Below are 27,172 nucleotides of genomic sequence, written 5' to 3'. Positions count from 1 at the left end.
CCGCACAGAGGATCGGTGCCGACCCGCACTCACCAGCCCGAGAGGCTTGTCTGCTCACCCGCCGGGGCAGGCGGGTCTGGGAGCTGAGGGTCGGGCTTCGGTCGGAGCGCAGGGAGAGGACTGGGGTTGGCGGCATGAACACAGCCTGCAGGGGCTAGTGCGCCACGGCGAGCCGGGAGGGAGTCCGGGAAAAGTCTGGAGCTGCCGAAGAGGCAAGAGACTTTTTCTTCCCTCCTTGTTTCCTGGTGCGTGAGGAGAGGGGTTTAAGAGCGCTGCTTAAAGGAACTCCAGAGACGGGCGTGAGCCACGGCTAACAGCACGGACCCCAGAGACGCAAATGAGATGCTAAGGCTGCTGGTGCCGCCACCAGGAAGCCTGTGTGCAAGCACAGGTCACTATCCACACCCCCCTCCCGGGAGCCTGTGCAGCCCGCCACTGCCAGGGTCCCGGGAGCCAGGGACAACTTCCCCGGGAGAACGCACGGCGCGCCTCAGGCTGGTGCAACGTCATGCTGGCCTCCGCTGCCTCAGGCTCGCCCCGCATCCTTACGCCTCCCTCACCCCGGCCTGAGTGAGCCAGAGACCCCGAATCAGCTGCTCCTTTAACCCCGTCCTGTCTGAGCGAAAAACAGACGCCCTCAGGCGACCTACACGCAGAGGTGGGGCAGATCCAAAGCTGAACCCCAGGAGCTGTGCGAACAAAGAAGAGAAAGGGAAATCTCTCCCAGCAGACCCAGAAGCAGCGGATTAAATCTCCACAATAAACGTGATGTTCGCTGCATCTGTGGAATGCCTGAATAGACAACGAATCATCCCAAATTGACGAGGTGGACATTGGGACCAATGATAAATATATGTTTTCCCCCTCTTTCTCTTTTTGTGAGTGTGTATGTGTATGCTTCTGTGTGTGATTTTGTCTGTATAGCTTTGCTTTTACCATTTGGCCTAGGGTTCTGTCTGTCCGTTTTTTGTTTTTTTTTTTTAATATAGTTTTTAGCACTTTATCATTGGTGTATTTGTTTTTTGGTTTGGTTGCTCTCTTCTTTCTTTGTTTTTATTACTTAAAATTTTTTTTAATAATTATTTTTTATTTTAATAACTTTTACTTTATTTTATTTTATCTTCTTTCTTTTTTTTCCTCCCTTTTGTTCTGAGCCGTGTGGATGACAGGCGCTTGGTGCTCCAGCCAGGCATCAGGGCTATGCCTCTGAGGTGGGAGAGCCAAGTTCAGGCCACTGGTCTACAAGAGACCTCCCAGCTCCATGTAATTATCAAACGGTGAAAATCTCCCCGATATCTCCATCTCAACGCCAAAACCCAACTCCGCTCAACGACCAGCAAGATACAGAGCTGGACACTCTATGCCAAACAGCTAGCAAGACAGAAACACAACCCCATCCATTAGCAGAGAAGCTGCCTAAAATCATAATAAGGCCACAGACACCTCAGAACACACCACCAGATGTGGACCTGCCCACCAGAAAGACAAGATCCAAGCTCATCCACCAGAATACAGGCACAAGTCCCCTCCACCAGGAAGCCAACACAACCCACTGAACCAACCTTAGCCACTGGGACAGACACCAAAAACCACAGGAACTATGAACCTGCAGCCTGCGAAAAGGAGATCCCAAACACAGTAAGTTAAGCAAAACGAGAAGACAGAGAAACACACAGCAGATGAAGGAGAATGGCAAAAACCCACCAGACCTAACAAATGAAGAGGAAATAGGCAGTCTACCTGAAAAAGGATTCAGAATAATGACAGGAAAGATGATCTAAAATCTTGGAAATAGAATGGAGAAAATACAAGAAACATTTAACAAGGGCCTAGGAGAACTAAAGAGCAAACAAACAGTGATGAACAACACAACAAATGAAATTAAAAATTCTCTAGAAGGGATCAATAGCAGAATAACTGAGTCAGAAGAACGGATAAGTGACCTGGAAGATAAAATAGTGGAAGTAACTACTGCAGAGCAGAATAAAGAAAAAGGAATGAAAAGAACTGAGGAGACTCTCAGAGACCTCTGGGACAACATTAAGCACACCAACATTCGAATTATAGGGGGTCCCGGAAGAAGAAGAGAAAAAGAAAGAGACTGAGAAAATATTTGAAGAGATTATAGCTGAAAACTTCCCTAATATGGGAAAGGAAATAGTTAATCAAGTCCAGGAAGCACAGAGAGTCACATACAGGATAAATCCAAGGAGAAACACGCCAAACACATATTAATCAAACTATCAAAAATTAAATACAAAGAAAACATATTAAAAGCAGCAAGGGAAAAACAACACACAAGGGAATCCCCATAAGGTTAACAGCTGACCTTTCAACCGAAACTCTGCAATCCAGAAGGGAGTGGCAGGACATATTTAAAGTGATGAAGGAGAAAAACTACAAACAAGATTATTCTACCCAGCAAGAATCTCTTTCAGATTTGACAGAGAAATTAAAAACTTTATAGACAAGCAAAAGGTAAGAGAATTCAGCACCACCAAACCAGCTTTACGACAAATGCTAAAGGAACTTCTCTAGGCAGGAAACACAAGAGAAGGAAAAGACCTACAATAATAAACCCAAAACAATTAAGAAAATGGTAATAGGAACATACATATCAATAATTACCTTAAATGTAAATGGATTAAATGCTCCCACCAAAAGACATAGACTGGCTGAATGGATACAAAAACAAGACCCATATATATGCTCTCTACAAGAGACCCACTTGAGACCTAGGGACACATACAGACTGAAAGTGAGGGGATGGAAAAAGATATTCCATGAAAATGGAAATCAAAAGAAAGCTGGAGTAACAATTCTCATATAAGACAAAATAGACTTTAAAATAAAGACTATTACAGGAGACAAAGAAGGACACTACATAATGATCAAGCGATCAATCCAAGAAGAAGATATAACAATTGTAAATATTTATACCCAACGTAGGAGCACTTCAATACATAAGGCAAATACAGCCATAAAAGGGGAAATCAGGGCTTCCCTGGTGGCGCAGTGGTTGAGAGTCTGCCTGCCAATGCAGGGGACACGGGTTCAAGCCCTGGTCTGGGAAGATCCCACGTGCCACGGAGCAGCTGGGCCCGTGAGCTACAAATACTGAGCTCTGCGCGTCTGGAGCCTGTGCTCCGCAGCAAGAGAGGCCGCGACAGTGAGAGAGAGGCCCGCGCACCGCGATGAAGAGTGGCCCCCGCTTGCCACAACTAGAGAAAGCCCTCGCACAGAAACGAAGACCCAACACAGCCAAAAATAAATAAATGAATAAATAAATTTAAAAAAAAAAAAAAAAAGGGGGAAATCAACAGTAACACAATCATAGTAGGGGACTTTAACACCCCACTTTCACTAACGGATAGATCATCCAAAATGAAAATAAATAAGGAAACACAAGCTTTAAATTATACATTAAACAGGATGGACTTAATTGATATTTATAGGACATTCCATCCAAAACAGCAGAATACAAGTTCTTCTCAAGTGCTCATGGAACATTCTCCAGGATAGATCATATATCAGGTCACAAATCAAGCCTTGGTAAATTTAAGAAAATTGAAATTGTATCAAGCATCTTTTCCGAGCACAACGCTATGAGACTAGATATCAATTACAGGAAAAAAATCTGTAAAAAATACAAACACGTGGAGGCTAAACAATACACTACTAACCAAGAGATCACTGAAGAAATCAAAGAGGAAATCAAAAAATACCTAGAAACAAATGACAATGAAAGCATGACGACCCAAAACCTATGGGATGCAACAAAAGCACTTCTAAGAGGGAAGTTGGTAACAATACAATCCTACCTTAAGAAACAAGAAATATCTGAAATAAACAACCTAACCTTACACCTAAAGCAATTAGAGAAAGAAGAACAAAAAACCCCCAAAGTTAGCAGAGGGAAAGAAATCATAAAAGATTAGATCAGAAATAAATGAAAGAGAAATGAAGGAAATTATAGCAAAGATCAATAAAACTAAAAGCTGGTTCTTTGAGAAGATGAACAAAATTGATAAACCATTAGCCACACTCATCAAGAAAAAAAGGAGAAGACTCAAATCAATAGAATTAGAAATGTAGAAGGAGGGGTAACAACTGACACTGAAGAAATACAAAGGATCATGAGAGATTACTACAAGCAACTATATGTCAATAAAATGGACATCCAGGAAGAAATGGACAAATTCTCAGAAATGCACAACCTTCCGAGACTGAACCAGGAAGAAATACAGAATATGAACAGACCAATCGAAAGCATTGAAATTGAAACTGTGATTAAAAATCTTCCAACAAACAAAAGCCCAGGACCAGATGGCTTCACAGGTGAAATTTATCAAACATTTAGAGAAGAGGTAACACCTATCCTTCTCAAACTCCTCCCAAAATAGCAGAGGGAGAAACACTCTGAAATTCATTCTACGAGGCCACCATCACCCTGATATCAAAACCAAACAATGATGTCACAAGGAAAGAAAACTACAGGCCAATATCACTGATGAACCTAGATGCAAAAATCCTCAACAAAATACTAGCAAACAGAATCCAGCAGCACATTGAAAGGATCATACACCCTGATCAAGTGGGGTTTATCCCAGGAATTCAAGGATTCTTCACTATATGCAAATCAATCAATGTGATACACCATATTAACAAATTGAAGGAGAAAAACCATATAATCATCTTAATAAATGCAGAGAAAGCTTTTGAAAAAATTCAACACCCATTTATGATAAAAACCCTCCAGAAAGTAGGTATAGAGGGAGCTTACATCAACATAATAAAGGCCATATATGACAAACAGACAGCCAACATCATCCTCAGTGGTGAAAAACTGAAACCATGTCCACTAATATCAGGAACAAGACAAGGTTGCCCACTCTCACCACTATTATTCAACATAATTTTGGAAGTTTTAGTCACAGCAATCAGAGAAGAAAAAGAAATAAAAGGAATCCAAATCAGAAAAGAAGTAAACCTGTCACTATTTGCTGATGACACGATACTATACATAGAGAATCCTAAAGATGCTACCAGCAAACTACTAGAGCTAATCAATGAATTTGGTAAAGTAGCAGGATACAAAATTAATACACAGAAATCTCTTCCATTCCTCTACATTAATGATGAAAAATCTGAAAGTGAAATTAAGAAAACACTCTCATTTACCATTGCAACAAAAAGAATAAAATATCTAGGAATAAACCAACCTAAGAAGACAAAAGACCTGTATGCAGAAAATTATCAGACACTGATGAAAGAAATTAAAGATGATACAAATAGATGGAGGGATATACCATGTTCTTGGATTGGAGGAATCAACACTGTGAAAATGACTGTACTACCAAAAGCAATCTGCAGATTCAATGCAATCCCTATCAAACTACCACTGCTATTTTTCACAGAACTAGAGCAAAAAATTTCACAATGTGTAGGGGAACACAAAAGACCCCAGTTAGCCAAAGCAAGCTTGATAAAGAAAAACGGAGCTTGAGGAATTAGGCTTCCTGACTTCAGACTATACTACAAAGCTATAGTAATCAAGACAGTCTGGTCGTGGCACAAAAACAGAAATATAGATCAATGGAACAGGATCGAAAGCCAAGAGATAAACCCACACACATATGGTCACCTTAACTTTGATAAAGGAGGCAGGAATATACAGTGGAGAAAAGACAGCCTCTTCAATAAGTGGTGCTGGGTGAACTGGACAGCTACACGTAAAAGACTGAAATTAGAACACTCCCTAACACCATACACAGAAATAAACTCAAAATGGATTAAAGACCTAAATGTAAGGCCAGACACTATAAAACTCTTAGAGGAAAACATAGGCAGAACACTGTATGGCATAAATCACAGCAAGATCCTTTTTGACCCACCTCCTTGAGAAATGGAAATAAAAACAAAAATCAACATATGGGACCTAATGAAACTTAAAAGCTTTTGCACAGCAAAGGAAACCATAAATAAGACACAAACACAACCCTCAGAATGGGAGAAAATATTTGCAAATGAAGCAACTGACAAAGGATTAATCTCCAAAATTTATAAGCAGCTCAGGCAGCTCAATATCAAAAAACAAAAAACCCAATCCAATAATGGGCAGAAGACCTAAGTAGGCATTTCTCCAAAGAAGATATACAGATTGCCAACAAACACATGAAAGAATACTCGTCATTAATCATTAGAGAAATGCAAATCAAAACTACAATGCGATATCATCTCACACCGGTCGGAATGGCCATCATCAGAATGTCTACAAATAATAAATGCTGGTGAGGGTGTGGGGAAAAGGGAACCCTCTTGCACTGTTGATGGGAATGTAAATTGATACAGCCACTATGGGGAATAGTATGGAGGTTCCTTAAAAAACTAAAAATAGACCTATCATACGACACAGCAATCCCAGTACTGGGCATATACCCTGAGAAAACCATAATTCAAAAAGAGTCATGTACCAAAATGTTCATTGCAGGTCTATTTACAATAGCCAGGACATGGAAGCAACCTAAGTGTCCATCAACAGATGAATGGATAAAGAAGATTTGGCACATATATACAATGGAATATTACTCAGCCATAAAAAGAAACGAAAATCAGTTATTTGTAGTGAGGTGGATTGACCTAGAGTCTGTCATACAGAGTGAAGTAAGTCAGAAAGAGAAAAACAAATACTGTATACTAACACACATATATGGAATCTAAAAGAAAAAATAATAACCTTTTTGTCTTTAGATAAAAGTTGAAAGTCTTAACATATCACTGATAAGCCTCTTTGGGTTTAAGAAAGCCCTGGATATTAACAACGATTAGGAATAAAGTTAAGATTGACTTTCTCTGATTATCTTTTGCTTTTATAATAGTTTGAACAAAGTTTTATTAGTGAGTCATTTTTTTTTTTTTTTTTTTTTTTTTTGCGGTACACAGGCCTCTCACTGCTGCGGCCTCGCCCGTTGCGGAGCACAGGCTCCGGACGCGCAGGCTCAGCGGCCATGGCTCACGGGCCCAGCCACTCCACGGCACGCGGGACCCCCCAGTACCGGGGCACGAACCCGTGTCCCCTGCATCGGCAGGCGGGCTCCCAACCACCGCGCCACCAGGGAAGCCCTATTAGTGAGTCATTTTAGTTTTTTTTTTTTTTAATCAAATGCCTTGGCTAGCAATTTTTTTCTGTCATCAACAAAGCTTATCTGTTATCCATCTCTATACCATTACTCATGCAATTTCTTTTACCCAGTGTCTCACACTTCTACCCATTCAACTCTTCCTGTCCTACAGGGTGGGGCTCACAAAACTGCCTTCCTGGATCCTGTGGCACTGCTCTGACTTTTCCTACACCACTTGAAGTCTGATGTTTTATTTATTTTTATAGTCCCAGTACTTAGTAAAGAACCTGGTCGATAATAGGAGCTTAATGAATGTTTACTGAAGAAAGGAATGGGTGCTCTAATAATGTGAGAGCATTGTCCTAAGGGAGGAAGACCAGAGGAGGCCATCTAACTGGATGGGGGAGGAGTTAGGTAGAGGGAGGTGGCCCCAGAAAAGATACACCGTGAGTGACATTTTGCGAAATGAGGAGCTCTTCATTCGGTGAAAAAGGTGGGGAAGAATGGCCTCGGCTAATGAAGGACCAGAGGAACTTGTGAGTGGGAAATTCAGAGTGCCTGAAAATAGCTTAGTATGGCTGGAATTTAGATGCAAAATGATAAGGGCAGAAGATGAATCTAAAAGGGTAGGCAGGTTATATGTTACTTTGAATTTTGTGCCAATTAAAATTATTTAGGGTATTAGCCAGAGTTACCTCTGTAATGTGCTGGGTCAATTGGATAATACAAGATGGGATTAGATCTCCTGAGGTCATTTGATTAGATGGCTTATTATTTAATTAATTTTTTTGTAACAGTTATTTCAAAGGAAATGGATGGGCATATCGGTCCGTGTTTGAAACAAAAGTTTGCTGAAATCACAAACTGAAATCTTAGAAGTTTTAAGGGGTTCTTCTCAACTTAGAGGTAAAAATATTGGAGTCTTAATTTAATTCTAAATGGACTATATCATGAGAGAAATTTATAGCCGAATTTATGTTTTAATGAGCCTTTCCTATATATCCATTACTAACCATTTAAAAATGCACGCACATAAATGTAGGTTATTTTCTTTAATCATGACTTTTGTGCAGATTAAAAGAGATAATGTATGCAAAATGCTTAGTATCAAGTACCTTGCCTGGCACACAGTAGATGCTCAAGAATATAGTCTGTTTATTCCTCAAACACACCAGGCCTGAGGGAGTTTCCACTTTACCTTTATGAACTTTCAGGAAAAACTTTAAAAAAACAACTCCTTGCCTCCAAGTGTATCTATGCTGAAATATCTGCTAATTCTTTTGTAAGAGTTTGGAATTTCCTTGGTGTTTTTAAACAAGATTTCCTCTCTTAAATGTGCTCATTGTCTGCATCTTAGATCACCAAGGCTGATCTGATTTGAGTACAGAGTCTTCAAAGCTTTGGTGGGACTAAATATTTTAGCAGTTACTTGCATTTAAAATAGTACTCGCCCCTTTCACCTCCAGGTTTCAGTGAGTCATGCTGAGGCACTCTTGACATGCAAGACAAATGTGTTTCTCTTGGATTTGTAGATGGACAGCAGGTTTGCCTGATGCTTATTCAATGTCTACTAATGCTGTGGAAGAATTGAGATGCCAGGTTGGAAAATGAAAACTTGAACCAGGTGCTTGCTGGGCACCATTCAGGAGTATTGCATATCTTTGGTTTGTTTTGATTAAATTCCCAGGTGAAACAATCATCTGGCTGTTAAAAATAATTAATTGCCTTGTTTTCTACTTAGAGATGTAATGGTTCCAGATTTGCAAGTGAGAATTCTTGTTGCAACATAGAGCCGTTGTTACTTCTGGGAGTTAGCCTTTAGGTGAGCAGGGCAGGTTACCTGGTCACATCACCTTTCAGGGAGTATTTCTTTGGCGATGTGCAATTTTCCAAACACGAATGACTAGAAATAGAATTATTAACCTACTTGGCAAAAACAAAGCAAAACTATAACAAATATAAAAAGTAGAGTATTTTTTTGGATCACATTCCCTCAACATAATCCAATTAAATTAGAAATTAATAGTAAAAATATGACCCCCCCCAAACCACTTGGAAACTAAGAAACTCTCCCAGATAAACCTTTGATAAAAGAATGAAAAAGAAAGCAATAAAAAATTGGAAATACCCAAATCTTTAGGGTATAGCATATACCCTAAACTTTACTCAGAGGAGAACTTATAAAGGAAAACTTATAAAGGAACAGATAAAGTTTTAAAAGTTGGAATTAATGGAATGGAGAAAAAAATAGATAAAACGGCTAAAGACAAAAAACTGGAAAAAGCAAAAACATACAACATTAGGAATGAGGAAACAGACACGACTACAGAAGCAGGAGAGTTGGAAAAATTATAAGAATTATACATGAAGACTATGTGCAAAACTCTGTAGAAACAAGTTTGAAAATATTGAAGAAATGGACAATTTTATAAGTAAAACATAAATGACCAATGTTGACTCATGTAGAAAATTCAAACAGATCAATTACTATAGAAGTCCCAGTTTGTGCCAGTTGTTGTGTCCCATTTGGCATTGGTTCTGGACTTTATTTTTAAGGAAGTATTATTATCTTAAAATGAACTAAAATAAGATGAGATAGTAAGCCTCCACCTTATAACATCAGGTTTTACTATATGGTCTCCTCTAATAGCATGTGAGATGTATCTGTTGAAAAGAGTGCTTTTACTTTAACACATGCTTAAATGTGAAAGATGGTAGTATAACCCTGTTTTTACCCCTAATTCTCTCCAAGTGCAAGTTAACTTACACCTCCCTTTAAAGAACAGCATGCAAAGCACTTACTGAGAAAATGAAATGCATTCCTACAGTGGTGGCTGAGAACAACTAACTCATTCCAGTCTTCATGGTGGTGGGAGAAGTTCTTGATGTTGCTAACCCTGTCAGCTACTTGGTAGACCAGTTATGCCACGCTCCCCTCTGTGACCTGTGAAAAGCAGGAAGCTGCCACGCTGACCACTGGTGAGGTCAGTGGGAAGTGTAGAAAGTCTGACTCCTCCTGGTACAGCAGTTTTGTCATTTTTGTAGGGTACAAATCGATAGCTATTTATTTTATTGTTTAAAACTTTAACATTTATTTTGGGATAATCCCCTTTGGCACAAAATGAACTAAAGAAGTACAAAGTTTAATGAAAAATTAAGTACTGAATTTCTGTTTCTTAAGAACGATGGTGATGAATGTATAATTCACCCATCTACTGGAGCAGCATCCATGTCTACTTCAAAAATTTGTAATTATTTTAAGAATGCTTTGCCCAACGATTGTAAAGCAATTATACTCTAATAAAAATGTTAAAAAAAAAAAAAAGAATACTTTGCCCAGAGACCATGATTTAACACATGCAGTCACAGAAGGTGTCATTATATTTCATTCTGTGAAGCATGGCTTTTCATTTAGATCAAATGACTCTTCTAAAACTATTCCACCCATTTTCAATGTTAAGTTTTCTTATGCATGTAGAAAAGTGAAGTAATAACTGTTAATCTGTTGGTCCCATTAGCAAAAGAGGAATTTTCACAGATTATGCTAGATTTATATAAATATTATCAGATTCTTCAAATAGAAATTCAGTTAAAATTTTTACCTGAATGGTTTAATTATTTTCATATAATTCATGGAATCAAAGTAAAGCTTTAGAATAGTTATTCTACTGAAATTTAAATATTTAATATTATTGTGAATTCTGTTGTAAATTTGTTTTAAAATTATCATCAAAAATAAAATTACTTTTAAAACAGCTTTATTGAGGTAGACTTTATATACCAAAATTTCACCCATTTTAAGTTTTGCTTTTTCCAGACTTTTAGCAAATTTATACAGTTGTACAACCATCACTGCCATCCAGCTTTAGAACACTTCTATCACCCCCAAACTGCAAAGGGTGCTCTCTTTGCAGCCAATCCACACTTTCACATTCAGCCCCAGGAAGCCACTGAAAATGATTTATTTTTTAAAATACAAATAAGGCTTTTGGTGGCACACAATGTCAGAATACATACAGTGGAATTACTAAAATAAGGAATCCACGGAGAGAAATTTGCACAAATAACTGCACATATAACTCAATATTTCTTTCAAGCAAACTGCAATAGAAATAGAAATCATTGCCAAATTTTACAAATATTTTTCTACATTCACTAAGTAGTTGAACTACAACATTTTTGTGATGAAGCTGATGTTGAAGATAAAAAAAATCCTTCAGTGTACAGTATGTGTTTTCTCTTTTTTGCCGTCCACTGTCAATCAGATTTTAGAAATGTTTTGTGTCTTTGAAGAACTACTTCAAAATACCTTTGGCCTCGGAATCAACAAATCGATTATTGGAAGAGAATAGATTCAGGAACAGATCATTCAAAATATGGAAAACTGAATATTTGATACATGTTGCAGCCCAATTCAGTGGGAAAATCCTGGTTACCTAATAAATTGTTCTGCTTATAGGTAATTCTCTACCTGGTTAAAATATAACAGTAATTATCATATACTATTTAAAGATAATTCCCTGATGGATTAAAGACATTAAAAAACCCCAAAATCTCACAAGAATCTGGGGAAGCCCACATGTACAATCTAAACCTTGGGAGACCTCTTTAATCAAGACTGGAAACCCCAGAAGCTCTATGAGAAAAGGAAGGTATATCAGAATATATACCATCCGAAACCGTTTCCTGGAAATAGTAACATAAAATAGATCAATAGAAATCAGCTATGTCTGGAAAAAAGTATTTTTAAACTCTATTGCAGGCAAAGTGTTAATGTGTATAATTTACAAAGAGCTCTTGTAAATAGACAGGAAAAACATGAACTACCCTAAAGCAAAACGAAGACTATGAATAGACAACAGAGCTAAGATAAATGGTCTGTGTGTGTGTGTGTGTGTGTGTGTGTGTGTGTGTGTGTGTCTAGCAAACATCAGTGTGATGAAATGAGCACAGAGGAAACGTTTAGAAGACACCATAGGCTGTTAACTTTGGTACCTGATGTGAGTAGAAAGTGGGAAAAATATTACGACACTGTTCTCACAGACTACTCAGGGAGATAGACACATCAGTAATTTGAGTGCTGTGTTAAGTTCCATGGTTGGGGAATAAAGGGACCTGAATTAGAGGAGGAAGGAAAGACCCATGATCTGAATAGAGACACTCTGGGCAGAAGATTATTTTCTTTATTACTGGTCTTATGAGATCATTAACTATGTGCAACTAGCAACAGTGACTTTCATGAGGTAAGTATAGTTTTGTGGGTCAGGAATATATTAAAATGATTGTGGCACTTGTGGAAAAAGGCGCTTTGTAACACCGTGGAGCATGACTGCAATTATTGCTTATTTAAACTGATCTTTGTATATTTAATCTGAGTATGATTCCTCTCCAGAGGCCAAGGGGAATGAGAAGGATCCACTAAAGGAACACTGATTTGTAAGAAGGCTCTCTGAGATTTCATTTTGTTCGGGATGCAGGCATTGTTGCACAGAGTCTGGTTTTTGCTGCAATTGTTAATATCTACATGGAGGACTTTAGGTGGAGGGTGGTAGATATGGAAGGGAAATCGACTTTCCCAGGAGGGGATTTTTTTTTTTTTTCCCGTGTAGGATTCAGAATAGGATGCCTGCTTTTCAAGGTATGTGCATTTCTTCAACCAGCATTCACGGAGCCCTCGCTTCCATGCCCTTAACTTTGGTTTCTTTGATCTGTTGCAGATGATAGAATTTGTTAGCTCTCTCTGGCTCCTGGTTTCACTGGGGACTTTATGATTCACTGTTTTTCAGGAAGAGGGAGGAGATGAAGGAAAGGGAGAAGGCAGGAAAAGAAGGGAATCAGCCAACTACATCACAGGGAAGACTTAACTTTTTAAGGTGCCTTTCAAAATAAAGTCCCACTGGAAAACTCAACATTTATAATATTCCCATGTATGGGTAATTTGATCCTTGTAGATTGGAATCTTAATTCCAAGAATGAAGTTCCTCATGATTTAAGGCAAGAAATAGTTGGACTTTTATTTCAGCTGAGTCCTTTTATCTATAGGATATGGGTACACAGCACTGAGTCCTTCATTTACTACAAACCAATTGGTACATTGGCTGGGCTGATGATTTATGGGAACATTGGGGAATTTTTTCATTGATTGTCTGATATGCAAGAATTTGGAGGAGATGGTAATTTTAATAGAAGGATTAATGTAAACTTTGCAAACATAAGGATTCTCAAGATGATTTCATCTGACTTTCTAGTGGCGAATTTAAATTCAGGGCTAACATGGTCATTTTTTTCTAGAGTTAGGTGATGAACAAGAGTGCTGAATCCCATTTTCTCATCAGTCCATAACCCCAGCTTGCTAGTGGTGTTATATGTAGGATGTTAGGAGTCTTGTTGTTCAGCCCTTCACCTCGGGTCATGATGGGCTCTTGTGTGGAATGATGGCAACGGCAGTATGAGATTATTCTGGTCAGGTTTTTCTTTTAAAAAAATTTTTTTAATTTAATTTTTATTTTGTATTGGGTATAGTTGATTTACAATGTTGTGTTAGTTGCAGGTGTACAGCAAAGTGTTTCAGTTATACATATATCCATTCTTTTTCAGATTCTTTTCCCATATAAGTTATTACAGAATATTGAGTAGAGTTCCCTGTGCTATTACAGTAGGTCCTTGTTGATTATCTATCTTATATACAGTAGTGTGTATATGTTAATCCCAACCTCCTAATTTAACCCCTCTCCCCCACCTTTCCCTTTTGTTAACCGTAAGTTTGTTTTTGAAGTCTGTGAGTTTGTTTCTGTTTTGTAAATAACTTCACGTGCATCATCTTTTTTAGATTCCACCACATATAAATGGTATCATATGATATTTGTATTTCTCTGTCTGACTTACTTAGTGTGATAATCTCTAGGTGCATCCATGTTGCTGCAAATGGCATTATTTCATTCTTTTTTTTATTCCATTCTATATATGTACCACATCTTCTTTATCCATTCATCTATCGATGGACATTTAGGTTGCTTCCATGTCCTGGCTATTGTAAATAGTGCTGCAGTGAACACTGGGGTGCATGTATCTTTTTGAATTATGGTTTTCTCTGGATATATGCCCAGGAGTGAGATTGCTGGATCATACGGTAGTTCTATTTTTAGTTTTTTAAGGAACCTCCATACTGTTCTGCATAGTGGTTGTACCAATTTACATTCCCACCAACAGTGTAGAAAGATTCCTTTTTCTCCACACCCTCTCCAGCATTTATCGTTTGTAGACTTTTTGATGATGACCATTCTGGTCAGGTTTTTCTTATTGGGTCCCAGCTGGTTTTGACTTGCTCTGTGAGATATTGAGATGCTCTTGTATGCATGAAATAAACCAAAATGATATGTTTCCAGCTTTTTGAAAACTCTTATTATCAAGTCAGATGTAGCTGGGTGATCATTTCTGGGTCATATTTTGACTTTCCATGTAGTTTGATTGTCATGCCACCCTGCACGAATCTCTGGCATAGTTTCTCTTATATTACGTTGTGATGTTTTTAGTCTTATTTTTGTATTGTGTCTTAATCTTAGTTCTATACTCAATACCCTCAATAAATGTTGAATGAAAAAAAAAAAAAAAAAAAATAAATGTTGAATGTATGTATAAGATGAGCCCCATTAGATCCAACAGAAAAATGTGAATGAAATGGTAGCTCTAAATGAGAAATGACCAAATTGTCACTGGCAGAATACCATGACCTTTGCCTTAAATCTTTTCCCATGGAGAGAGAATTGCACCTGTTGCAGAAGCTGGTTTCCCAGTACTTGTGTTCTTTCATCTGATTTCTTCAAACTCAACAAATCATTAAAAAAAATTTTTTAAACGTTTTATCGCAAGATGTAATTAAGATGTCAAGTCTAAGGTGTGTGTTACTAACATATACTAAGGTAGACGAGAAGAGTAATTTCAGTGGCATCAGAATGAATCTTGATATTTCTTTATATTAATTAATGAGAGTAATTCTCCAAAAAGAAATTCCATTGTTGATTTCCTTCTTACGTAGGACTACAATGTATGTTATATATATATATAATCTGTTACATGTTACATTTTATATAATATGGCATATATTACATAAGTATCTTACACATGCATATCTAGTAATCTAGTAATTATATTTCTATATTTGCATTTTGGCTATATAAGTATGTGTTAGATTCATCTTGGTCTTGCTTTTACATGACTTTAGGTATGTTACATGTTAATACAATTCCTGTGGTTTGGATTACTTCCATTAATGCCAAGATTTTACTTGCCTTTTCTTTAGGAAGGTCTGTGATTCAGATTAGGAAATTCTCTATTGTGATGAAAGTCAATATGACTGCAACCTCTGGTGAACAATTTATTATATTATGTCTAGCATTGCTCAGAAAGATAAAAAAATATTTTTGTAGATTGAGGTGACTGGATTTTACTTCTCAGTCTGAGATATCAAATGTTACATCTACTTTTGTAGTCTGAGAGAAGCAGTTCCTTCTTAGGCTTATATGAGGGCTCCTCTTCTACCTACATTTTAAATAAATACTGGCGTTCCTTTGGGCTCTCTTTTCTGATCCCTTTCTTTTCTTTTTTTCTTTTCTCTCCTTTTCCCTTCCTTCTAAGGTGAACAATGCTGATTGAGTTTCTTTTGTGTATCAGGCCAGGGCCATGCTGTACAGCTGAGCAGGTTGTGTACCACACAATTCTAGGAGGTGACATTCACTGCCCTACCTTCACAACTCATATAGTGCCATCAGACACTGTGCTAGCTACTTTACAAACCTCTCATTGAGCCTCACAACAACCTATGAGATGAATATCATCATTCCTATTTTATGCATGAGCAAACTGAGTTTTGGGTATGTTAAATAACTTGTTTAAGGTTACGTAATAATTGGTGGGTGATAGAGTGTGTATGGGTCGAAAGCCCCTTTGTCCCTCTACAGCTTGCAACCTTTTGTGGGTGACCTCAGCTCTTGGTAATCTCATCCGTGGTCACCACCTAAATGGTGGTAATTCCTAAAAGACCCTCTACTCCAGATCTCTCTCTGTTGACAGCCTACTAGCCAAGTCTTCTATATGTCCCAGAGACACCTCAGATTCTGCAGGATTTAATGGAATCATTTTCCTTATGCTGCTCCTCCTTTATTCTCACTCTCAATTAGTGGTACCAGCAGCCTGGGCTCTTCTTTCTCCCTCATTCCCTACATCCAATCAGGTATCATGTCCCATTAATTCTGTTTCTGAGCTCTCTCTCCATTTGTTCATTTCCTTTTCATGCCAGTTGCCACTATGTTAGTTCAAGCCCTCATTCTTTACTTCTGAATGCATCTGCTCTGTCTGAATTATGAAAAGTGTCACCTAAAGTCTGACATCTCTAGGCATTTGCAGTGGCTCTTGCCTCTGACTGGTTCACCTTTTTCCACCTTCCCCACTTGGCTCCTTGAAGTATCAGTTTTAAGTCACTTTCTCAGGGAAGGCCTTCCTTAATTCTTTTTACCAGCCCCTTTCCTTTAGTTAAATTCTTCTCTGTGCTCCCAAAGCACATCATGTTTCAGTCTGTTGTATCACATACATACACACCATAGTATCCTGATAATTGATTTGCTTGTCTGACTCCTTCCCTGGACTGAGAGCTCTTTGAGGACAGGGGCTGTGTCCAACTTATGTCTGTCTTCCTAACATCAAGCAGCTTGTCTGGGAGGAGATCAATACATGCTTGAGAGGATGATGCACACTGTGGATTTGTTAGGCAGATCTGAAAGAGTTTTGATTACCATAGCTTTGTAATATAGTTTGAAATCAGGAAGTGTGATTCCTCCAGCTTTGTTCTCACAAGATTGCTTTGGCTATCTGGGGTCTTTTGTGGTTCCACACAAATTTTGGGATTGTTTGTTCTATTTCTGTGAAAAATGCCATTGAAATTTTGATAGGATTGCATTGAATTTGTAGATTGCTTTGGGTAGGGTGGACATCTTTACAATATTAATTCTTCCAGTCCATGAGCACGGAATGTCTTTCTACTTATTTCTGTCCTGAATTTCTTTCATCGGTGTCTTATGGTTTCAGTATACAGATCTTTCCCCTCCTTGGTTAAATTTTTTCTTATGTATTTTATTCCAGATCTGAAAGACTTGTTCACGTAATACTATAGTGTTCTATATGTTTATTTAGTTCTATGAAAATTTGCATGCAGGGCTTCCCTGGTGGCGCAGTGGTTGAGAGTCCGCCTGCCGATGCAGGGGACACGGGTTCGTGCCCCGGTCTGGGAAGATCCCACATGCTGCAGAGCGGCTGGGCCCGTGAGCCATGGCCGCTGAGCCTGCGCGTCTGGAGCCTGTGCTCTGCAACGGGAGAGGCCACAACAGTGAGAGGCCCATTTACCGCAAAAAAAAAAAAAAAAAAAAAAAAAAAAATTTGCATGCAGATTTTATAAACTTGAAAATAATCAGTGCTGATATTATTTAATTATACAATATATTTTTCTTCCCATCTGCCATTTGCAGCAACAGGCAGCATGATTATTGCTTAACCCATGTTTTCATTCATATTAGCAATAGCTTCTTCCCTTATCCTGTTGACAAGAGATTATAACTTCATTGCATGGTAATTGAAAACGTGGACTCTGTTGAACTTTGGTTTAAGGCACCAAAGTTTTGTATTGACACTGATGAATAAAGTAACCTCTTAGAACGTGTTTTGTTTATCTTTCCTGATTCCTGTCCATCCACAATGGTCGCTACACCAAGAAAATATCTTGAGATTGTTTATCCCAGAACCTAAGCTACTGTTAAATTTGAAGTTACACATCTGTGGGGTGGTTTTCATTAAGAAATACCTTTTTCATCTAACACAGCTTTAGGTGTCGTTCCAGCTCTGCCCCTGTCTGGTTCAAGCCGACCACTTAAATCTCCCTGGACATAAGTTTCCTCATCTTTAAAGTTAGGTGTCTGGACTAAACTAGCTATAAGGACTTGTCAAGCTCAAATATCCTTCAGTTCTATTATTTTGGGTCCCCACTGTATGTTTTCTTACCATCTTATCTCCCTCGGCCTCCTTCCCTTTCTCCCCCACTAGTGGACTGGTCCTCCTGCCTGTCCTACCACCATACACAGAGATACACTGTGTGCTTCGGCACTTGGCTTTGACCTCGAGGTTTTCTTCAACGTGGAGAGCCAAGAAGCAGTTTGCTTGTGTCCTGTGGCACTGTGCCTACTGCTGATACTTCACTGGCATGCTCAGATTCCTTCCACAAAGGGCTGTGAGTCCCTTCCTTTTAGGCAGCACATTCCTGACTGTGGTTGCAAAAGCAGAGTGAGGGTGCAGAGTGAGCACAGAAAGATTCCCGATCGGAAGAGCCACGTTTCTAAATGGGAATGTTCAACGCAGTTGGGACTGTGATTGTGACCTTTGGCGGATGTAGGGAGTGAGTAGGTATGTAACGTGTTATAAACATCACACAGACCAAGTGTCTGAGGTTTTGGAGTGAGGAAGGCGCATCCTGGTACCCCACAGCTTCTGAATTACTTTGTTACATTTTCTTTAGCTGGAGTACAACCTGTTAGGTTACTGAGCAGTTCCCCACATAATTTGTTGACAAAGCACTTCCAGCAAAATCATTGTTTCATAAAAGTGTGCCTGTATTATATGAGGTAAACTGAGACTGTCCTGATTTGATTCGCCTGCGATCTAATTTTATCATTAGATGCAAAAGGACAAATCAAGTCCATGTGTTTTGGATGAAACATGCATGGGAAGTGTTTCTACAGAAACAGTTTTCCGGCAAGGTGGGAAGGCAGGTCTGGGTTGTTATAAGTAGAAACAAGAGACTTAAAGAGCTGGGAAGGAGGGAGACAGGCGTCCTGGGAGGACGCGTGCAGAGAAGCGTCAAGTTCTGAGAGCCAGTAGGTGAAGTGCCCCTGTCTGGGCAGACGGAAGGACACTAGGGGCTGCTGCTGGCTACCCTGCTCGGCATTTCTGCAGCAGCCGTCCAAGAAGGACAAGAGAGAGGTCCTGCTAAGTGGAGCGAGTGCAGGAAGGCGGGACTGCTCGGGCGCACTGGCAGCCGGGTTCAGACAGGGTTAAGACCATCACCTGCAGTTGAAGAGCGACCCAGATGGGAAGTAGGAAGTGCCGCGCCTGAGCTTCCTGTATAAATAAACGCGCGGCTCTTGGGGCTGCTGCTGGCGTGCGGCGCCCCACGCTCTGCAAGGTTCCCGGGCATCAGAGCTGTGCCCCGAGGCAGGAGGCGGTTACAGGTACTCCTCCTCCGGCCCAGTAGGTCTGGGAGCCCGAGCCCTGGTGCAGTCCTGCAGAGCGCGACGCTGTCAGCGGCAGAGGGAGAGAATGGAACAACTCCTCCTCCCCGGGGTGCGAGCAGCCCCGGCTGGCGGTGAGCGCGAGGGAGTCTGCTGAGAAGCCCGGCGGCCGGGAGGAACGTAGTTCTCCTGCCAGGTAGGTTTAGCGAGCTTTTTAAACGCTGTAGGCATTGCAAGACAGCAGTGGGGTTGGACTAAGAAAAGAAAAATGGACGGGAGACTGTCTCTGATACCATGGTTTTTAGCTTTATTTTCTGCCTCCAGTGCTTTAAACGTACAGAACTGAATTCGTTCTGAATGCCTGAAACACCTGTTAACTTTAAAAAATAGATACCTTTGTAAAGGTAAAAAGAAACGAGTTTAATTTCTAATAAAACAGCCTCTTCAGAATGTATTGCAAAATTCCAGATTAGATAAAACCTCACAGTGTCTTCAGCGGAGACCAAACTTGGCATAATCTCAGATGTTTGCCTTCTGCTATTTGGAAATGCACAGCAATACGTTGACATACCTAGATATGGATAAGATATTTTATTATCTGTGGGATCTTGGTCATATATTATGCTGTTTATTTTGTCGTGTAACTGCTGATAAAACAGGGTGAAACTCTGATCTTATATTGCTGTTCTCAAGTTTAAGTTAAAATGAAACCAATTCCTGTATCAGCAGACTAAAGGTATCTTTAGCTTACCCCTTCCAGGGTACCTTTTGTTTTTCTTACTAGTTTCAGGGATTCTGCTGTAAGTCTGCTCCTGAAGCATATACTTCTCACATTTGGATTTCTCAGAAATGATTTCCCCTTTCTGGAAAAATGTTCTCTGTCTTCACGCTTGCACTGCAGTCTCACTTTCTTATTTCTGTCTGCAGCACATATCTTTTCAAAACATTAGCTGGGGCTCACAATATGACTAGCAGTGTTCTTCTGAATTGGCATTTCTGGAGGTTTATTTGAACGTTGCCAGGTATGAATTAGAGAACAATGTAACGTTTCTGAAGCAGCCGATTGCGGGAGTCTAGTCCCAGAAGCAAAATAAATGAAGTTTGAGATGACTCAGTTTTTAGGGTGTGGGTAAGAGGCCAAAGGAACCCAACCAGTCTTCACTGAGTTGCTGGCTAATTAAAGTATCTGGCTGCTGTAGCTTTCACTGAGATGAGCATCTTGGTCCCCAGTCCCTTTCACATCTAATTCCTCTGCTGGTCCCTCCTCCTTACTCTGTCCTCCCTTTTTGACCCTAGTCCTTTTCATGGGTAACAGTCCCTTCAGGATTTCTGAAGCTATCTTGAAGAGGAGAGAGAGCGAGAAAAAGAAAGACATCTATAGCAGATCCACAAGGCCACTTGGAGAGAATTGTATTAGGAAGTCCAAGGCCACATTTTCATAAAACTCCTGTCTTCCCTTTTGCGCACCTGTGACTGGGATTTTCTTCTTTGTACTGCGCATAAAGTTAGGAAAGTGGGAAAGAAAATAAATTCGAACTGTCTTGATGAGTAAACAAACTCAAGGTATAGAAAATGTAAAAAGATGTCAAGTAGCAGAATTGAATTGCTTGGCTTTTTATTTAAAACAAACAGAAAAAAAACCCCTCAACCAACAGCCACCCCTTCCCCGCCCCGCCCCCAAACCAATCACCCTAGATAACTTGCTTCTACAGTACTGTGCTGGACGTGAGTTTGGAGTGTGGTCAAACACTGTCCATTTACCCAGAGTTTTACAAATATTTACAGTCATCTATGCCAAATATCTTTGTGCTGAGCCCCAAAGAACATTCTCAGCATTCAAAAGCCCCATTCTCATGAATGGTTTCAGTTCATTGGCAATTTAAAGGCATCCAGGCTTCCAAACTAGGTCAGTTTAAGACATGTCTTTTCTTAAACATAATAATTAGTTTTTGGGTCTCCCAGATTATGATCCAGGTTTTCAGAGCCAAACCCTACAGCAGAGGGGAAAGTATGCTCTATCAGAAAGAGAAAAGCTCATTTTATTTAAATGGTAAGACCATTTAGCTTTCTGGAAACTGTCTTTCTCTTGAATGATACAAATATTTTAATCTGAGAAATTTATATTTAAGTTTTCCTTTTTGAAAAGTTGTTTCAATATTTTAGGTGTTTAGGAACATTTTTAAGGACATCAGAGTCATTTCTCTGTACTGTTTCTGCTGGTCCTGGCTTCTGTGTTTCCCCTGGCCTTGACTTATGGTATTTCTTTCCTGTTGAGTGAGGTTCTTAGTGTTTGAAATCTCTAGTTTGAGGTAGAGGTCAGGAATCATGTTGAACCCAGATGTTGGTGGAGGAACAAAGTCCAGACAGTTTGGGGACTAAACCTACTTTGTGCAACTGATTATTTCGGAGATGGGAATTGGGCCAAGCTGAGCTTTGGGGAGCTGGTATCTGCAGCCACTGCTCTTGAGTACTTAGACTTTTTTTCAGGGATGCCTGCCTTAATTTATTGAAGTGCTTTAGCTATAACAAATTATCAATATTTTCAGCTTTTGAATTGCTGGAAACGAATCCAGATGAGAATCAGGCCCTGAGTATTTCTTCTCCTCCATGTACATTAGAGAAGTTATCTACTGTGGTATTGAGTGATTAGAGGCTGAGTATATAAAGATGTATAAGATGTAGCCTCTGCCTTGAAAGAATTTGAATAAGCTTGGAAGTGAAAGTGACTTTGGACTAGAATAGTAATTTTAATTCATGTTGTTTTACCTGAGAATGAAAAATACTTTGATGTTTGTCCTTTTAATTATGTTTTTGTTTTTTGGGCTTTTTTTTTTTTTGATAATGTTTCCCTGATGTCACCTGAGTGTTAAGTAATTTAAAGAGGCATAAGAGCATCTAAGTTAATTTATTTCATTATTTTAATTTTAAATTTGTTTTTTCACCTTTAGGCATATGTGGGAGGTCTTGCACTAACATTTTATTTTTATTAACATTGGCGTTTGCTATTTACTTGGTGGATGAATACTCCTAAACCCAATGCATTATACCTTAGTAGTTATTAAAAAATGGAAAACTGTACATTAAAGAGAGTGAAAGTGATCAATGCTTTGCAACACGAAATGAGAAACTTCTCATCTGTGATTGGCTCCCTTGCTTGAATTGAAAACACAACAATATAAGTGAAATACACTTCTCTTATTCATAGCTGGGGATACTTCTGATCACATGGCTTGTGGTATCTATTAAAGAACATGCTTTGGGGGGCTTCCCTGGTGGCGCAGTGGTTGGGAGTCTGCCTGCCGATGCAGGGGACATAGGTTCGTGCCCCGGTCCGGGAGGATCCCGCGTGCCGCGGAGCGGCTAGACCCGTGGTCCATGGTCAGCCATGGTCGCTGAGCCTGCGCGTCCGGAGCCTGTGCTCCGCAGCGGGAGGGGCCACAACGGTGAGAGGCCCGCGTACCGCAAAAAAAAAAAAAAAAAAAAAGAACATGCTTTGAAAGCTATGTCTCAGTGGTTTCTAATTCCTCTGAAGTCATGAGTTTGAGACTCAGACCTTAAGTCAGCTGGTTCTTTGTCTTTCTTGGGAAGATAGAACAAGACTATCTCATTTCTCTTTTTTGTTGGACTTGTGGCTGACGCTATAAACCCACAAATTGTCCTGTGTATGATTATATGAACCTGTCTGTTGACAACCTCCTCAACCAGTTTATGCTTTATAAGTGGGGACTATGTTTAATCACCTTTACATCCATAGCACCTAACGTATGGAATTCAGTTCTTTGTGGGTTGCCCTTATTTTCTGCGTTTTGCATTTTTCTGTATTTGATTCCTTGAGAAACTCATTTGGCAAAGATGTACAAAAATACACGCCCTGCACCTTGCTTGGTGTGGGATGGAGGAGTTCTTTTCCCACACTGGTTTTAAATTCGTGTCTATAAAATGTCTGTATACAACTTTTAACTTTCACAGGAGAGGGTAATATTTACACATGCTTTTATTCATTTGGAGAAAACATTTTGGTTTAGATATTCGTTCTTTAGGCACTGTAGTTTCTTGGTAGTGTCATAACCCAGGAGCTCAGCCTGTCTCTTGCTCAATGGGGCTTTCTGAAATAACACTTCTCCTTGATCTGTTAATTACATCATTGTCTGACCTGCCTGTAAGTGGCATTCCTTCCTGCCTCTGAGCTTTGTTGTTATGCCAGGCAGGGGGAAGGCAGTTATTCAGCAGGGCTGTATGAATAATTGCGGGAGGCAAGGGACCCACTGATTAAATAAGAGGCGGGCAGGGCACAGCGTCGGTGTTGAGAAGGGACCTACAATGATGAATATAAAATTACAATGCCCAAAATATCATTGAGCTGTTATTCTCATATTCACTCCTACCTTCTTTGATAAGTTTTTATTGTTAGGAAAGCTGGGAATGGTTTTCCCGCCTCCTGGGCCTTACCTCGCAGTGGTGATGAGAATACAGAAAGAAGGCAAGAAAAAAGAAATGCGCTTTTTAGGATAGGCGTTTTGTAAATGTTAAAACTTGACATCCCAGATGCCCTGTACTCTGTAAGGTTTAGACTTAGCTTATCACAATATCATGTACTTTGTTGGTCATGATCTCATGTGTCTTTCCATATATTTCTCCTATGTACTTTGTAGGAAAAAATATAAAAATTAGATCTGATGATTCTCATCTTAAAAAAATGGTAACTGAGGTGATGGAAGTGTTAACTAACCTTATTATGGTAATCATTTCACAAAATATATCTATATCAAATCATTACATTGTATACATTAAACTTATACAATTTTTTTGTATTATATCTCAATAAAGCTAGAAAAAATAGATCTTATTAAAATAATAGGCTTTATTCGTTACATAATTTCAAACAGCAAAGAGACTGTCTAGAAAACAGTTTTTGGTAATATTTAAGATTCCCCTCCTAAGGGAGTGTCTGTCCTTTTGACCCACAAAAAAATTATTAGCGATATATTTGCATATCAGTTCCATTTTTAGAAGAAACCGGGTCTCCAGGTTACAGAGTTATAATCTTATTGACATCCTGGAACCTGTTGAGATGAAGATGTTAAAACTAAAAGAATTTTAGACTGAATATTTTTTCACCTCTTGATTTCCCCTGCATGAAGCTGCGAAACAGTGGGGAAGAAAACCGAAGTTCCCTTTCCTATCACAGTGATAAACAGTGTTTTGCAGCAATGCTACCACCTCACAAAGCCTGAGTAGGTGAATATTTACCTCCATTATTGCTAAGAATTAAGCATTTCTTGGGTTTGTTTTTACAGTCAGCCCTTCATATTGGTGGGTCCTACATTGTGGTTGGTGAAACCTGTGGATGCAGAAGCCGCGGGTGCGGAGCGCCAACTGTATTAGGCCATTTTATAAAAGGAATTTGAGCATCTGAGGATTTCGGTATCTGCCAGGGGTCCTGAAACCAATCCCCCATGGATATCTAGGGACGACTGTACTAGAAAATAGTTTCTAATGTGTTTCACTGTTTTCACATAATGATGAAGTATCTTCTGTGTGATGCCATGCATCTACTCATTCTTTTACAAAGCAATTAAATAGACATAAAATATACTTGAGTAATTCCATTTCTGTGATTACTAGTGAGGCTGCCTGTGTTCCCATTTGTTCTTGCCCTCTCAAGGCATGTATTAGAACTGTTTTTCTGATATTACTGGTTGTGCACTGGTTCATCTAGTCCCTGAGTGGCCAGATGAATGGCCAGAGAGTGGGTCAAAGATGTAGTAAGGGAGTAGAACCACAACACTGGCCAGTATGGAGGTCTGCATAAGCCCTTGCCTCACTTACCACCAATGTCCATAGCCCTTGGTACTCTACCAGCCAGCTGGTTTACCTTCCATTCCAAACTTGTATTAGGGTAGAATTTCAGCAAGTGGCTAATGGCTGATGATGGTCAGCACTTTATTAGGTTCAGTCAGTACCATTTGAGTCACTAATAGCTTTGGTCAAGAACGTAAACCAGCAGTGAAATAAATCATTGCATTGGGTAGAAATGCCAAGGTCAACAAAATATTAATTTTTGGATTGTGTTGAGCTGGTTGCCTAACATGTCAGTCTTAGTTGATATTGGGAGGGCTTTCCTAACAAGGCAGAGGTGGGACCTTTGGATTACTGTTTCTTTCTGCTCTGCTAGAGTATCTCTGCTCTGCTTCCTGAGAATCTCTCTCCATTATACAGGTAGCACTTCAGCCCTACCTTCCCCACTACCTACCCTTCCTGAAAACGCTTCCCTTTGTTAGCTCCCTGTCACTGTGAAGCATTCATACCTTTTATGAATACTTTGCAGGGATGACTCAGTGTCTTGCAGGGGCATGTAAACATTTTGAGAACATTCATGTGTCTCTTCTGTTTTGTCCCTTGTTCTTGAGTAACTCTTAGACTTTCATATCATGGCCCGGAATTAAGACCCCTCACCACAGATCAACTGGATTTTTACATAAATTAATATTTCTATTACATAAGTAACATCCAGCTGTTTCATTGTATTAACTTTCTTTTTCTCTTAGTCCCTTTAATTGTGCTTTACCAATTTATCTAAATCTTAAAGTTTTTACAGATGGTATAAAAATTCCTAAATAACTAGACAAGTATCCTAGTAAAACATTATCCTCTCCAATCATGTTATCTTTGTGCAGTGGAATAACAGCTATGATTTTGGGTAGTGAAACGGATATAAACTACATTAGTTAAAAATACTTTGAAGGTTGGCTCTCTCACCCACTGCGTTTTTGGAGCAGATTGCTTTTTCAGGCCGCCAGCAGAATATGAAAATTCCTTATACATCCTGAGCTTTCCAGCACCGTTTCTGAAGTATTCCTTTCTTTGGCAATTCTAATGAAAACACAAGAGGGAAAAAGTGTCCTGTTCTTTCCTATCAGAAGGTGGTTGCTTCTCATAAAATGAATACTTTGTAGGGTAAGAGACACTCAGAGTAGGCAGAACTGCTGATTCCCCTTTCCTGGTAATTTAGTGCAAAATCAGATGTTTTAGAGTGGCTTTCCTTCCTTGCATGCCCCAGCCAATCTGTCCTCTTACGTGGTTACTTACAGTAAAGCAAGTGAGACTTCTACAATCTGGGTGAAGCCTGCCCTCACCACTCCACCCTCAACCCTGCCACCAACTTTAGAACATTTGAACTTGAAGTTAGCTTGTCACGTTTTTCTTCTTTCCAACATGGCTCTTACATTCGCTACCAAAATTCTTTTCTCATTGGGTTCTTGACATCCAAAAAGAGGCTCAGTCGCACTTGTAATAACTGTAAAAGTAATTATAATTGTTACCATTTTAAATCGAGCAGGAGGATGGAATATTCAAGTCACTTTCTTATTTTAGGTAAAATGTGAAGTGTGAGGCAAAACAAGTTGAGCAAGCCAAGTAAGAGTGAGTTACTGGCTCTCTGGAAGGAAGACTTTTCTGGAAACCTGGAGGGGAGTGTGTGTATTGTCAGTGTAGCTACGAGGATGTTGGTTCCGTGAGCAGGTCAGGAGGGACTGCGAGTGTGTGGTCGGTCATCTTCTGGCCACCCCTCTGTGCTTCCTGCCATTTAGTTTAGTAGTTTGGGCGGGGGGATAGTTCTGCCAGTGGTGGTTTCATGTTGTAGAGAGGAATGAATTTTTTTTTTAAGAATTTATTTATTATTTATTAATTTATTTATGGCTGTGTTGGGTCTCCGTTGCTGCACGCGAGCTTTCTCTAGTTGCGGCGAGCAGGGGCTACTCTTCGTTGCGGTGCGCGGGCTTC

The 27,172-nt window shown here is 39.6% G+C and overlaps 1 protein-coding gene across 7 annotated transcripts in view; it reads left to right on the top strand.

Annotated features, from left to right (window-relative positions):
* The first annotated feature begins 18,959 nt into the window (after nucleotides 1-18,959).
* RNF144B (ring finger protein 144B) overlaps nucleotides 18,960-27,172 on the top strand; it is a 274,965-nt gene continuing 266,752 nt past the window's right edge. For 5 of the 7 annotated variants that reach the window (XR_004352057.1, XR_004352056.1, XR_004352058.1 and 2 more), the window contains exon 1: nucleotides 19,294-19,586. The gene's annotated coding sequence lies outside the window, so the exon portion shown is untranslated. Of the gene's footprint in view, nucleotides 19,587-27,172 lie in introns of all 7 variants that reach the window. The other 2 variants (XM_032647447.1, XM_032647448.1) reach the window with 2 other exon arrangements.

The sequence above is a fragment of the Phocoena sinus genome, chromosome 11, assembly GCF_008692025.1.
Source record: "Phocoena sinus isolate mPhoSin1 chromosome 11, mPhoSin1.pri, whole genome shotgun sequence".
NCBI lineage: Eukaryota > Metazoa > Chordata > Mammalia > Artiodactyla > Phocoenidae > Phocoena > Phocoena sinus.
This window is presented reverse-complemented; position numbering and strand designations above follow the sequence as displayed.